Here is a 15,596-nt window from a genome sequence, read left to right as displayed (position 1 = left end):
AAAATTTTTTTTTTTTTTTTTTTTTTTTTTTTTAATATTTTATTTATTTATTTATTTGAGAGAGAATGAGACACAGAGAGCATGAGAGGGAGGAGGGTCAGAGGGAGAAGCAGACTCCCTGCCGAGCAGGGAGCCCGATGCGGGACTCGATCCCGGGACTCCAGGATCATGACCTGAGCCGAAGGCAGTCGCTTAACCAACTGAGCCACCCAGGCGCCCGTGGTTCAACAATTCTATACATTACTCATTGCTCACCATGATAAGTGTACTCTTTAATCCCCATCACCTATTTCACCCATCCCTCCACCAACCTCACCTCTGATAACCCATCAGTGTATTCTCTACAGTTAAGAGTCTGTTTCTTGGTTTGTCTCTCTCTGTTTTTTTCCCCTTTGCTCATTTGTTTTATTTCCTAAATTCTCAGTGTTTCACTTTAAATAATGGATCTCATCCAGACAGAAGAGAAACAAGGAAACAGAAGACTTGAACAACACTATACACCAAATGAACTTAACAGCATATACAGAACATTTCAGCCAACAGTAGCAGAATACAGTTTTCTCAAGCACATAAAGGACATTCTCCAAAACAGATCACATGTTAAGTCACAAAACTAGTCCTAACAAATTTAAAAAGAATTAAATCATACTAAATATATTTTCCAACCACAATGTAATCAAACCAGAAAACAGTAAGAGAAGGAAAACTGGAAATTTCACAAATACACGGAAATGAAACAACACACCCTTGAACAACCAGTGCATCAAAGAACATACTAAAAGAAAAATTAGAAAATATCTTTAGACAAATGAAAATGAAAACACAACATAATAAAATTTATGGGGTGCAGAAAAGCAGTACTAAGAGGGAAGTTTGTAGCAATAAATGCCTCAAAATGAGGAAAAGTCTCAAATCAACAACCTAACTTTAAACCACAAGGAACCAGAGAAAGAAAAACAAACTAAGCCTGAAGTTGGCAGAAGAAAGGAAATGTAAAAATCAGAGCAGAAATAAATGAAAGGGACTAGAAAAACAATAGAAAAGATCAATGAAATGGAGTTTGTGTTTTGAAAAGATCAATAAAATTGACAAACTTTTAGCTAGACTAAGAAAAAAAACAGAAGACTCAAAATTGGAAATGAAGGAGGAGGCATTACAACTGATTCCACCGAAATTAAGAGTTATTAAGAGATTACTATGAGCAATTATATGCCAACAAATTGGATAACCTAGAAGAAATGGACAAATTCCTAGAAACAGGCAATCTACCAAAACTGAAACATAAATAAATAGAAGTTCTGAACAGACCCATAACTAGTAAAGAGAAATGAATCATAATAAAAAATCTCCCCAAAAGGAAAAGCCCATGACTAGATGGCTTCACTGTTGAATTCTACCAAACATTTAGAGAAGAATTGATGTCAATCCTTTTCAAACTCTTTCACAAAGCTGATGAGGAAGGAGCACTTCCAAATTCATTTTATGAGGCCAGCATTACCCTGATACCAATGCCAGAAAAATATATTATAAGGAAAGAAAACTGCAAGCTCATATCTCTGATGTATATTTATGCAGAAATCCCCACCAAAATACTAGCAAACCAAAATCAACAGTGCATTAAAAGGTTCATACATCAAGACCAAGTGAAATTTATCCCTGGAATGCAAGGGTGACTCAACATACAGATATCAATCAGTGTGATATACCACATTAATAGAACAAAAGATAAAAATCACATGATCATCTTATTAGATGCATAAAAAACATCTGACAAACTCAACACCCTTTCATAATAAAAACACTCATCAAACAAATAATAGAATGAAATTATCTCAACATAATAAAAGCCATATATGACAAGCTCACAGCTAAAATCCTAATCAATAGGAAAAAAACCAAAATCTTTTCCTCTAAGATTGAGAACAAGACAAGGATGCTCACTCCTGCCATTTTAATTAAACATAGTTGGAAGTCCTAGCTAGAACAAATAGATAGGAAAAAGAAATAAAAGTCATCCAAATTGGAAAAGAAAAAGTAAAATTATTTTTACCTTTGCAGTTGACATAATCTTATGTGTAGACAACTCTAACGATTTTACACATAAAAACTTAGAATAAATGAATTAAGCAATATTGTAAGATAAAAAATCAACATACAAAACTCAGTTGTTTCTACAAACTAGCAATGAACAATCCAAAAAGAAAATTAAGAAAACCATTGTATTTACAAGAGCATCAAGAGGATAAAAGACTTAGAAATAAATGTAACTAAAGACATGAAAGACCTGCACATTTAAAACTACAAAGCATTGCTGAAAGAAGTTAAGGACATGAATGAAAAGCTACACATGTGTTCATGGATTGGAAGACTTAATGTTGTTCAAATGTCCATATTACCTGAAGTGGCCTACAAATTTAATGCAATCCCTATCAAAATCCCAATGGCATTTTCTACAGAAATAGAAAAATATAATCCTAAAATTCATATGAATCCACAAAGGATTCTGAATAGTCAAAACAATCTTGAGAGAAAAGAATAAAGTTGGAAGATTTACACTTCCTGATTTCAAAACATATTACAAAGCTAGAATAATCAAACAGTATGGTACTGGCATAAAGACAGATTATAGACCAATAGAACTAAATAGAAAGCCCAGAAATAAACCCTCACTTACACAGTCAAAAGATCTTCAACAGGATGGCAAGACTAAAAAGACAAATTTGAACATGAATGACCCTTTCATACTTAATGAAGATACTCAGACACTGGTCTAGGGACTAAAAAATAACAGGAGAGCTGCCAGTAGCATGTCTATAGTCTGAAATAAGATCATTTCTTATTTTTTTAAAGTAGAACCTAAAGTGCTGAAGGGGAGGTGGGTGGGGGGATGGGTTAAATGAGTAATGGGTATTAAGGAGGGCACTTGTCGTGATGAGCGCTGGGTGTTGTATGTAAGTAATGAATCACTAAATTCTACACCTGAAAGTAATACTACACTGTATGTTAATTAACTGGAATTTTTTAAATTTTTCTTTAAGATTTATTTATTTATTTATTTGACAGAGAGAGAGATAGTGAGAGAGGGAACACAAGCAGGGGGAGTGGGGGAGGGAGAAGCAGGCTTCCTGCTGAGCAGGGAGCCCAACGAAGGGCTCAATCCCAGGACCCCAGGATCTTGACCCGAGCCAAAGGCAGACGCCCAAAGACTGAGCCACCCAGGCGCCCCAATTAACTGGAATTTAAATAAAAAATTGGAGACGAAAAAAGTAGAACCTAAAGTATTCACACTGATCTTGGATCCTCCAAACGAAGGTTTAGAGATTATACCTATGGTAGCCTTCAAAATACCCAACTGTGTCTACAATATCTTGTTCAGAGTCTCTGGTTCCAATTTCACAGTTGTGCCAGGATTAGATGAAAAAGCAATTGTGAAAAAGCAAGGATTATAGGCCTTGAAATGTCTTGCTACTGTTCTGCTCATACAGAAATGAACCTGCCAAACTCTCTCTGTCTATAAATCAGTTTAGTCGTAAGGGGGAGTGTGTTCCCATGATGGGAAATCCCCCAAGTTGAACATTCTGTTACTCTGCATCAGAAAAAAAAGCCCAACAGCATAGGAGTTTGATGGGAAAACATTTTCATACTCTGAACGCTTGTTAAAAGTAAATTTATTAATGATAAAAGGAAAACTATAATGAAAAACAGGGAAAATAGGTCAAATTTCTTGTAAGAGTAACATAAGCGAGAATTAGCATTATAGTAGATGCGTACATTAAAAGGGAAAATGTGTGTGTGTGTGTATACACACACACATATATAGAATTTTATTTGAAAGAATTTTATTTTGGGCGCCTGGGTGGCTCAGTTGGTTAAGCAACTGCCTTCGGCTCAGGTCATGATCCTGGAGTCCCTGGATCGAGTCCCGCATCGGGCTCCCTGCTCGGCGGGGAGTCTGCTTCTCCCTCTGACCCTCCCCACTCTCATGTGCTCTCTCTCATTCTCTCTGTCTCAAATAAATAAATAAAATCTTTAAAAAAAAAAAAAAAAAGAAAAATTTTATTTAAAAGGAAGTTGGGAACAAAACATTTACTAGCCCTTTGATCCCATTTAAATTACTAACAAAGGGCACATCAATGGAGAATTGAGGTTATTCATTTGCGTATTTTAGTGAAATCACTAAACAAGCCAGCTCTTCTGTTATCATACAGCACCTAAGAAAAACAAAGCAAATTGCTGGTTCTGACTCATTTGAATAATAGGCAAGTCAACTTAAGACATAACTGATTCTGAAATAAGTTCTTCAAAGCTGTAACTCATGGCTTTACTTTGATTTACACCGGGAAAATTAATCATTCTTTTAAAAGAAGAATTAGTCACTGCTTAACAATTAAAGTACCAACACATTGGGGAAAAAAAGGGCAAATTGTGATGATGCCTTCATCTTGACAGAGGACTCATGGAATAACTTGGTTTTTGGGAACCGGTACCATGGTGTCCACCCGTAAAACTGGCCCATCCATCCTCAACAGCAACCTGGCCAAATTTGGGTAGTGAGTGCCTCCAGATATTAACCTCCAGGCTAATTATCTGCACCTGGACGTAACAGGTTTTTGTTGTTGTTGTTCACATCACCTCTGGTCACCCTGTGATAGAGTTTCTAAAAGCCGCTAGGCCAGGATCCTTTCTTCAGCATGAAGGGGATGGTGTCCAGAATGGAACACTGGGACAAAGCCAATGGTTGCAGTAGGAGCCAATCAATCTACCTTTCATCTTGAGGATACTAAGAACCCTGGGACTTTGATTAAAGACACTTGGGAAAATGAGATGAAGGTCAGACTTGCCATCAAACTGGGAACCACAGTGGAATATTTAGCACCATGTGCTAATCAGATAGATACAATCTCATTTATGCCAGTGCAACCTGAATTTGGAGGGCAGAAATTTATGGGAGATACGATGTCCATGGTTCATCAGGGGGAAGACTCAGTGTCCATCTTTAGACATAGAGGTCAGTGCTGAAGTGGGTACGACACGATCCATGACTGCAGACATGGGTGTTAACGTGTCAGTATCTGGCAGTGCTATCATGAGGAGTGAACACCCCAGGTCTGTGATCGACCTGTCAAGATATTGGCTCAGAAGTGCCTCAGAAACATTCTTTTCATCAGCACGATCTTAAGGAGCTAATGTTTCTGCTCATGAAATTTTCCTCTTACTGGAAAACAAGAATGGTGGCCACCAAATCATATTGTGTGAGGCAGTGCTGCTCTCCTGAGCAACCCTTTATTCCAATGTCTAAGACCGATGGTGCAAAATGCTCTAGGGAGTTAGAAATTAGTGTGTATACCTACATTTTTAGTGATGGACTTTAAAGATTAGTGTGGTTAAAATATAACTGTTTTTACTGGGAGACTTGATTTTTATAAAGAATAAAAATAGAGCTATATTAAGATTATAAACAGAAATACAAGGTATCTCTCCTACTGCCTAAAAAAGCCATATTAGCTATTAAGAAGTAATAATTTTCTGCATTTCTGAAAAGAATTTTCTGTTGTTTCCCATCTGTTTTCCAAAAGCGAAGGAAGTCCTTATGTTCTTCCTATTTCGTGTTACTTGTGATTTGTGTATATGATTGACAATCTGAGTAGAATGGAACACAGGACAAATCCAAGCTTGGATCTGGCTGGGTAGTATACCATAGTCTTCTTGCATCTAACGTCTATTTTTCCCTTTTTACACAATATTTAATACATAAAAATGTATAAAGCCCAGGAGTTTTCATGTGGTCTACTCTAAAAAATAAGCATTGATTTTATCAGGGTGATTTGTCAGCTTTGCTGAAGGGACAGATTTTTCAGTATTTTTTCTTCCCCTTTTCTTAATGCCACCTAACCATTCTTAAGGACATTAAATAATGTTGTTGCCTGAGTTCTGAGTAGAAAGAAAATTAAAGCCTCCATTTGGAAATATTGAGCTGAATCTTGACTCATCCCTTTCAACCTATTTTCACCTCAGAAAATCACACAACCTCTGTGAGTTTCTATTAACTCATTATACATCAAATGGAATTATAACAATTGTGCGGGGTTGTGTTGAGGCTTAGAAGAGGTACCATATAATATGTAAAGCTTCCAGTACTATTCCTAGAATTTAGTACTCAATACGAAGTAGCTATCATTATATAAGCTTGCCATGTGGGTTTTAAAGTACTTTGATACAATATTAAACCTACAAATCATTCCTATGACTAGTAGGACAGGTATCTTTGTCCTCATTTAAAAATGAGAAACTAGGGCCCCCTGGGCGGCTCAGTCTTAAGCGTCTGCCTTTGGCTCATGTTGTGATCCCAGGGTTCTGGGATCGAGCCCCGCATGGGGCTTCCTGCTCAACAGGAAGCCTGCTTCTCCCTCTCCCACTCCCCCTGCTTGTGTTCCCTCTCTCGCTGTCTCTCTCTCTCTCTGTCAATTAAATAAATAAATAAAATCTTTAAAAAAAATAAAAAATAAAAATGAGAAACTAAAGCTCAGCTGCAGGCTGGTATCAAGAAAAGGATCTAATAGGGCACAGGATTTCTGGTCTGTACTCCTTTTATAAATGGAGCCCTTGGGAGGTGGGGTAGGCAAAGGAAGCTTCTTTTATTTACCACTGTCTTATTTCCAGTCTGACTTTATTCTGTAGCAAAGCCAGATGGCTGAGAATATTCTGGAACTATGGATATTGGCCTCAAGGATATCTATTATTCCAAGAAAGGCCACGCAGGTTAGGCGATGACAAGGTACAGCATTAATCCACAAACTGAAATATTTATAACTACGCTCAAAATTATATTTAGAAAAACAAATATGTACCAATAATTTTATTCTTCTAAAAATTCTTGTTATGTAAGTATGGTAAGAAATTTTGTAAAAAGGACAGGTATCTGCAGTCTTTCTCTCTGTATAAATTGTTAGAATTTTTTTAAAAAATGTAAAAGTAAATCTTTAAATGGTCAGGTCTAGGGCCTCTAAACTTGTAAGGAAGAGATATTTTTCATATTTCTGAAATCTTTTAGATCCCTAGGGATGGTTCTGAAAATAAAGTAAACTGAAGGCAGTGAAGGGAGGCACAAACATGCCGCCTCCCTTTGCGCCCCGCCCCGCCCCACTGGGATTCTCAGCTAACTAAGCATGTCGGAGTGAGGAAGCAAATGGACTGGAGAGCTGTTTGGATATCTGCCAAATAAGACTTCAAGGTCCTCCTGATAGATGGTATCTAATCCATTGATCAGAGATCCCTAACTTAGGGCCTTGGGAACAACATATGCCTAGCTTTAGACTGGCGTATGTTCCCTAAAGTCTCCTTCTTAGAATCATAAAAAAATATTTAAACTGCTACACAGATTAATTATATTTACCTAGGTAATATATATGCTGCGATTCAGGTTTCATCTGAACATACGGAAGAACTGCCTCAAATCCTTACCGAGCCTTATCACAAATTTCAAATAATAACATAAATGACTATTGCACAGTAGTGCTGCTGAAAAGAAAATGGTTAGTATTCATTAGGAGCAATAGTCTCTTTCTTGTTAGAGTAAATTAGTAATACATTGTCTGAATCTGTTACATCATGTGGCCAACATTCTACTTTTTAGGTAGCTAACAATTAGAATTCTCTAAGTTGGTCATCTTGTTAATTTACCTCATGAGAACAAAAAGGGCCCAACACCCTAGTTTAATAGGAAATGATCTGAATATTCTGAAAATCCGGTGAAAGTAAATTTATATATGACAAAAGGAAGCTAAAATGTAAACTAAAGAAAACATGGTAAGTTTCTTGCAGAAGTAAGGTAACAAGGGAGAAAGGTAACACTACAACAGGTGAATGAATGCATCTCTGTATAAAAGTGTGTGTATATACATACATGTGTATGCTTTCTGTAGCTACTGTATATTATGCATACAGATATTATATACATACAGCTACCATTGCGTGACAGCAGGCACTTTGTTTCGTAGTTTCATAGTTTGATTTCTACATTCTATAGATGGAGGAAACTGAGTAGTAACTTATTCAAGGCCATACTGATTAGATTTGAATCCAGGTCTGCTTGACCCTAAAACCTCTGCTCTTTTTGCTATAATATGTTTCCTCCAGCGGTAACTTATGGCATTTCTATCAGCACAGCTAGAGGAGTGAGATGACTCCAGAACAAATTAAGTAATCTAATTACACTGTATGATCATCTCAGGTTCCCCTTTTCAGACACTCCTCCTGTAAGATATCTCCCCCTCCCCCCGGCCCCACCAAAACACCCTGCAGCCCTGCCCTCATGTCCTGGCAGCTCCACATGTCCTACCACCACCTCTTTCGGCCCAACTGTCCAGATTCCTATTTCTCATGGCCTCATCTAAACCTGGCCATGGACTGGTATCACATCTCCATTCACTTGGCTTGCTGTGTGCACCACTCCCTCAGGGTCAAGGTCTCTGTTTTCCAAAGTGTTTGTATTGTGTTAGTGAGGACAATGGCATAATGTGTTACTCCATTCCTGGGAGGATATTTACATTTCAACAGTGAAATGACTACATACTTAGAAAGTACTCAAATTTGTTCTGAAGGTCCTAAGCAATTTGGTATAAAAATATCAAGCTCATAGGAGAGACTTTTTTTTGGAGAGTCAGGTCTCTAAGTGGATGTTAGTCACTTACACCTCCTTGTCAGACCTACCTCTAGTTCATAATATTGCTCACCCACAAATCAGTTCCAAAAAGGAAAAATATATTTATCAAAGTAAAAGACTTATTTATACATCGCAGATATCACCTATCACCAGTCAAATCATTGTTCTTTCCTGAGTCTGTGCCTCCGCTACTTGACATCTCAGCAGTTAGTTCTCAGAGGTTCTATGCTTGTACAGGAAATTTTAAGAAGTATCTGTACCAACCCTTGGTAGCTCAAAGAAGGCTTTGGATATTTAGATTTTATGTTCTTAAATGTCAAAAGCAGATATTCTAAGTAAATAAATCAAGATAAAATGAGAAAAACCCCACTTTTCTGTTCTTCACTTATACTGATGAACTTAGTCCAAATAACTCTAATCCAAAACTACCAAAGGAGAAGAAGAATGAAAAGAAAACTAGAGACAGCAATGTGAAGAGATGGAATATGAGTTTGGAATAAGCTCGGTTGTTAATTTTGTCCAAAATAATCTTTAGTAACTCTGGCCATAAGATGGAAGTATTAATGAAAAAAACTTCTTTAAGTGCATAAGATAGCCTGATGACTAGGACACTGGACTTCGGACTCTCCAGCCAGAATTCCTGTATCATTCAAATCCAAGCACTTTGTTGAGCAACCTTGGACAAGTTACTTAACCTCTCCATATTACACTTTTCTTAAAGTGGGGATAATGAGAGCAATCAACCACATGAGGGTATTATGAGGGTAAAATGAGTTAATATAGATAAAAGCACCTAGAACAGGGTCTGGCATGAGGAAATGCTAATCAGGTATTAGGTATCATCACTGTTGTTATTGTTACACAATTGTCACTACTACCAGCTCACAGACTGGGAAGTTCAACAATCCAAAGGCAAAAAAATGGGCAGTACCTGCATTTTTTTACATTTTTAAAAACACCAGTATAAAATGCCAATAATTTTGACTTGTGGTGTTGGATTGTTTGGCTTGAAATACACTTCACCAAACACATCCTCTACTTACTTTGCCCAAAGAAAAGCATGTGCTCTATGCCATCTTATTTATATAAATGGCTACAGAGTGATTAGATAAACATTATAATTAAATGCCCTCATCCAGAAGTCTTTGTTTTTGTTTCAAGGCTAATGGAGGTGATCAGTCTCCCTTACATGAGAAGAGCCTGTGGCTGTCTTCTGGAAGACATAATTTGGTAGAACTCCCTTCAACATTATTACTAATTTTAGTTTCTGGGTTGCAGATGCTCTCCTTTTGTCTTTATAGTTATTATTAGTACCTTCCTGTGTGTACTGAACAATAATGGTTTGTGATTCATTTTTTTGAAGTCTCTTTATTGACTAAATTAGCCCCCAGAGTGCTGTATAGCAAGTTAAGTTTTGATATAAGGCATAAAATCAGAGAACTATGATCTATCTGAAGAAGTCAAACACATTTTTATGCCTATTCTTTCCAAAAGTATTTTGAGTTACCAAAATAATAAAATCATACTACAGAATATTTACAGAATAAAAAATTAAAAAGAAATCTCTCATAGTATTTCCACCAGTTACTGTAATATTTTTGGCATATTTCTGTTAGTAGTTCTTACATATATTTTCAACATATATGTAAGCATACAATGTCTTTAATCTTTTCTTTACTTTCCTTTTTTAAGGTGGGGAGGGGAGAGGGAGAGAGAGAATTCCAAGCACGTTCCATGCCAAGCACGGAGCCCGACACAGGGCTTGATTTCACCACCCTGAGGTCATGACCTGAGCCGAAATCAAAAGTCAGACACTTAACTACCGAAACAACCAGGTGCCCCTTTAATCTTTTCTATATAGGACCGTAATGAAAGCATTTTCTATGTGGCTATGTTATTCTTCATAACTATAATTGTTAATGGATGCAACATGGTTTACTTACTCTTTCTTTATTATTAAGCATTTAATTTGTTTCTACCAAGATGACTATTTAAATAACACAGTGGTAAGTCTTTTATGAATATATTTATTTCCACATTTTGGAATTTATTCTTAGAAGAGATTGTCTAAGTATTTATACTTACCTCTCTAGGAAATTATCTAAACTTATAGCTATTATCATGAAGAAAAGAACTTTTCAAAAATATGCAAAATAACTCTATAAAACACTATGACAGCTAGCTAATACTGAAAACATAAATTCTCCATTAAGTTCTTAAACTTGTTCTCATCTGAATTTCATTTTCATTTAAATAGCCATATCCTCTCCTTGGCTTCCAAATACATAACTTTGGAAGTATTTCTCACTCTCATGACATTCTGCACCTTTATATGTTAGCACTTATGTCAACTATAATTAATCACTTCTTTGAGTAATGTTTAATGTCTAATTTTTTCACTAGATAATATGCTATATAAGAGCAGAGACCCCACTATTTTGTCACTTTTACACCAAATGTCTAGCACAGAGCAGACAATGTTGTTTATTCATTCACTGATATATAATGGTTTAAAATTATTTTGTGCAGAATACTTTGCTAACTGCTTTGGGGAAATACATAGAAATAAATGACCGTCTTTGTCTTTAAGGAGTTGTAATAATAATAATAATCCTTTACTATTATTTTTATTTTAATATGTTGTAGGAGAAAGTTCATGGGCTTTAAAACCAGATGGATTTGAGTTTGACTCTCATTTATCATTCGTTGGCTATATGATATTGAACAAATTAGTTAACTTGTTGGAGCCTCATATTGATCATCTGTAAAGCAGGAGTAATACTTGTTCCACAGGTTGTATGAGGTTTAAATAAAGTCGTGTATGCAAAATTTGTTATAGTTCATATAAATTAGAAAGTACTCCATAATTTTTTGTTGAATGAATGAATAAAGCCTTGTCAATTTTGGATTTTCTTCCTTTTTTTCCCCCTGGTTTATTCACTTTCTTCCCATTATCATTGTCTGAGTCAATAGTAAAGACTTAAACATTTCATACCTAGGTTATTGATCCTTGCTCCACTTCCTATGATCACCTTCTAATCTATTGTCACATAATTCTTCCCAGAGCTTTGTTAATGCCCCAATTTTTTACCAGATAAAACTTACTACAATTTTTAAGGATCCTTGCCAGTTGGTTCCAGGAGTCCATTCTCTCTATCTCAGCAGCCTCAACTCTAATTATGACCTGCTCATGCTGAACATATAGATACAATAAAGAGAGAGTAAAACATAGATATGCCGTATATAATAAACTCAAGTGACAGGTACAACAGAGATAGCATGACAACTTAGGGTTTATTTCTTCTATGAATATTTCCCAACTCCCCAGGGTAGTTTCTTACTTCTTCCTCCAGGCCACTATGCATATATCTAGTATAAATACTTACTACACTATGCTGCAATTATTTGAGTAGGCATTGCGTCTAGCTCCCTCCTCATTTGTTAGATTCAACAAATACTCAATGTGCAGCACAATGTACAAAGTGCATCTTTAGGCTCTTCTTGATAATCACTGAGCTCCTTGAGAGTGGACACCATATCATACTCATTTTCATACTGTCAATGCTGACACAATACAGAGAAGACCAATGGATACTGATGGAATGAGCCAATGAGTGAGTGAATAAGAAAATGTATGAACAAAATGGCAAATCTACTTATTATACCTTAAACATTCTGCTCTATTCTACCCTTGAATTTTGTAGGTTGCTATTTTCTTGAAATGGGAATTAAATTTGGTTATAGGGAACTTATTTGATGAGCACCACCTGGCCCTAATTAGCTCATCTTTTATGACTTGCCATAGGATGAATTTCCCATCATAAGACTTATTCTTAGAAAGAAATTATAAAATAATACATGCACACAATGCCAATTGAACACTTTGAAATATACAGAGAAAACAAGCCTTTTTTTCCTCACAATCCTATCTTCTGTGCTCCCCCCAAATATTATAGGTTTGGTACGTATGCTTCCAGATCTCTTATTTCCTATGTATTTCAAATATACTTCCTATGCATTTTTGAGACTTAAGACATTGTCTCTAGAAGGCTGCTCTCAGGGACTTACCTAAGGCCACAAAAAAGGGTATTGGTGCAGATTCCTATCCCAATCTTTTAAGCCAAGTTATTACCAAGCTTCTTAAAAATAACAAGGTGATGTAGGGCTTCAATGTGATGCAGCAAAACTCATCTCTAGCCAAGATTTTTCTCTCTCCTTGTCAAATGCCTATTTATGGCTAATCAAAATAAGTACTTTTATGTTCTAACAAACTCTAAAATAAGAGTCCATTTTACCTCTACTATTATTCAAATATTTGTGTTTTTATCCCTCTATTTTTATATTTTTCATTTCCTATTAGAAATTAAAAACTGCTTGAAGATAATATAAAAGACCTAAATACAATAAAAATCTATCCAAACTCTTCTATATTCTAAATGCCAATCATAAAAATTACCTTGCCAGACCAGTGGCTTATAATGTAGTACAGTGTCAAAAGTGTTCAACTAGATGTTAGATGTCTTGGGTTTTATTTTTATTTTATAAAGATTTTATTTATTTATTTATTTGTTTGTTTATTTATTTACGTATTTGAGAGAGAGAGAGCACGAGTGAGGGTGGGGGAGCGGAGGGGCAGAGGGAGAGGGAGAAACAGACTCCCTACTGAGCAGGGAGCCCAACATGAGGCTCGGCTCTACCCCGGAACCCTGGGATCATGATCTGAGCTAAAGGCAGATGCTTAACCGCCTGAGCCACCCAGGGGCTCCAGATATCTTGGGTTTTAGCCCCATTTCTTCCACTTGGGTAAGTCATAAACCCTCTGAGCCTCTGGGGTTTTTTGTGTTTTGCTTGTTTCAGGTATTTTTTTTTTTTTTAGCCCTAAATAGAGGTAATATTCATTCATTTATGCAACAAATATTCACTGAATATCTATTTTGTGCCAGGAACTGATTCAGACACTGGAAAAGCAGTGATCAAAACAGATTAAATTCCCTCCCTTCATGAACTGTTCACCGTAGAAGGGGAACAGACAACAAATTAGATTGATTAGTAAAGGTACCACTATACATAAGCACAAAACTACATGCTGGTGAGGATGCAGATCAATGGGAACTCTTATACATTGCTGGTAAGGATACAAAATGGTACAACCACATTGGCAGTTTCTTATAAAGTTAAAATATACACTTTTTAACCCAGCAATCCTGTTTCTAGGTATTTACCCAAGAGAAAATTAAAATAAAGACCTGCAGGTAAAGCAATATAGCCCCAAAGCAGAAACAACCCAAAAGACAATCAACTTGTGATTGGATAGACAACTTGTGGTACATTTACACAGTGGAATACTACCCAATAACAAGCAGTAATAAACTGATGCATACAACAGTATGAGTAAATCTCAACAGCATTATAATAAGTGAAAAAAAAAAAAGCAGACACAAAAGTTTCCATGCTCTATAATTCTATTTATGTGAAATTCTAGAAAAGGCAAAACTTCAGAGACAGAAATCATATTAGTAATTGTCAAGGGTTGTGGGTTGGGGTGAGAGATTGGCTTCGAAGGGGCATAAGAAAACATTCTGGGAAATGTTCTATAATGCTTCAATTATGCTGTTATTCATTTAAGGATATACTTAAAAGGGTGTATTTTATTGTATGTAAAAATGATGCCTTGATAAATCTTACTTTTAAAAATATAAGTAAATTATATAATACTTTAGATAAAGGAAGGAGAGAGAGAAGAGAGTTGAAATTTTAGATAGAAATTCCTCTGAGGTCTCTCTCTTTGACTTGCAGATGGCGGCCCTCTCACTGTGTTTTCACATGATCCTTTCACTATCTACGTGCCTCTCAGTGTCTCTGTGTGTCCAAATGTTCTCTTCTTATAAGCACACCAGTCAGATTTCATTAGGACCCACCTATATGACCTCACTTTAGCTAAATCACCTCTTTAAAAGCCCTGTCTTCAAATGTAGCTGCATTTGGAGCTCCTGGGGGTTAGGGCTTCTACATACAAACTTTGAAGGAAGACAATTCAGCCCATAAGACCCAGTGATATGATTTCAGAGTGAGTAGAACCATCTCTTTTATCCTCTAAAAGCTTGATTTTATAATTAAAAAAAAATTCTACTGTGGGGGCTTCATTCTTTTAGATATCAAAATTTTTTTTAAATGGAAGAAATAAAATTAGATCCTACTAATTCTCTTTAGAGCGAGTTCTAATAGACCAAGAAGACACCAGGTACATATGTAATGAAGAGATGAGCAACACAGTGGAGTGAGTAGAAGTAGCAGAACTGGCCTGGACGCAACTTCACAGAGACCAGCAATGAGAGTTCACTTACATGACATATTTCATTACCCTCCATGAAATATTTAGACAGTCTTGGGAAGAGATTGTTTATAAAAATCGTTTTTTGGGTGGTATATAAAAACTGAGAACTATAACCACAGAATATTTTTATGAAGTAAACATCTTCGTTTCCAGAGTTGAGTGATACTTTCCTGTTGGTTAAAAAATAAATGTAAAGTGTGTGAGCTGAACACCTTATATTATCAAGAATTTCATATACAAAAAAATATGCTAAGCTAACTGAATTTGGTTGGTTTTATAAAATATCTGGCAGGAATAGCATTCAGAGCAATTTACATATTAATTTCAATAGTTAAAGGGAAGTGTTTCTTCCTCCAAAACGAGTTATTAGCAATGTCTCTAAGCATTTATTCAGCATGACTAATACTATAAAGTATGTAGCAGTGACACTTAAAATATCCAGCAAAGGGAGATGAATGAATAAATAATGTAGCAACATTTCACATGAACAAGAATAATTTCCTCAAAATTTCCCAATAGGAATGGCAGATACCTCGAGTAAAATTATCAAATCATATACAAAGTGCCAACGCTGGCATTATACTCATCTCATGAAGAATT

General features: G+C 36.0%; 1 protein-coding gene and 1 pseudogene across 3 annotated transcripts in view; one reads left to right on the top strand and one right to left on the bottom strand.

The window, feature by feature from the left end:
- Positions 1 to 15,596, bottom strand: part of SLC4A10 (solute carrier family 4 member 10) — a 299,454-nt gene that overhangs the window by 46,799 nt on the left and 237,059 nt on the right. The window lies entirely within an intron of this gene.
- Positions 4,489 to 5,179, top strand: LOC110591988 (annotated as a pseudogene).

This window comes from Neomonachus schauinslandi, chromosome 3, assembly GCF_002201575.2.
Source record: "Neomonachus schauinslandi chromosome 3, ASM220157v2, whole genome shotgun sequence".
Classification (NCBI taxonomy): Eukaryota; Metazoa; Chordata; class Mammalia; order Carnivora; family Phocidae; genus Neomonachus; species Neomonachus schauinslandi.
This window is presented reverse-complemented; position numbering and strand designations above follow the sequence as displayed.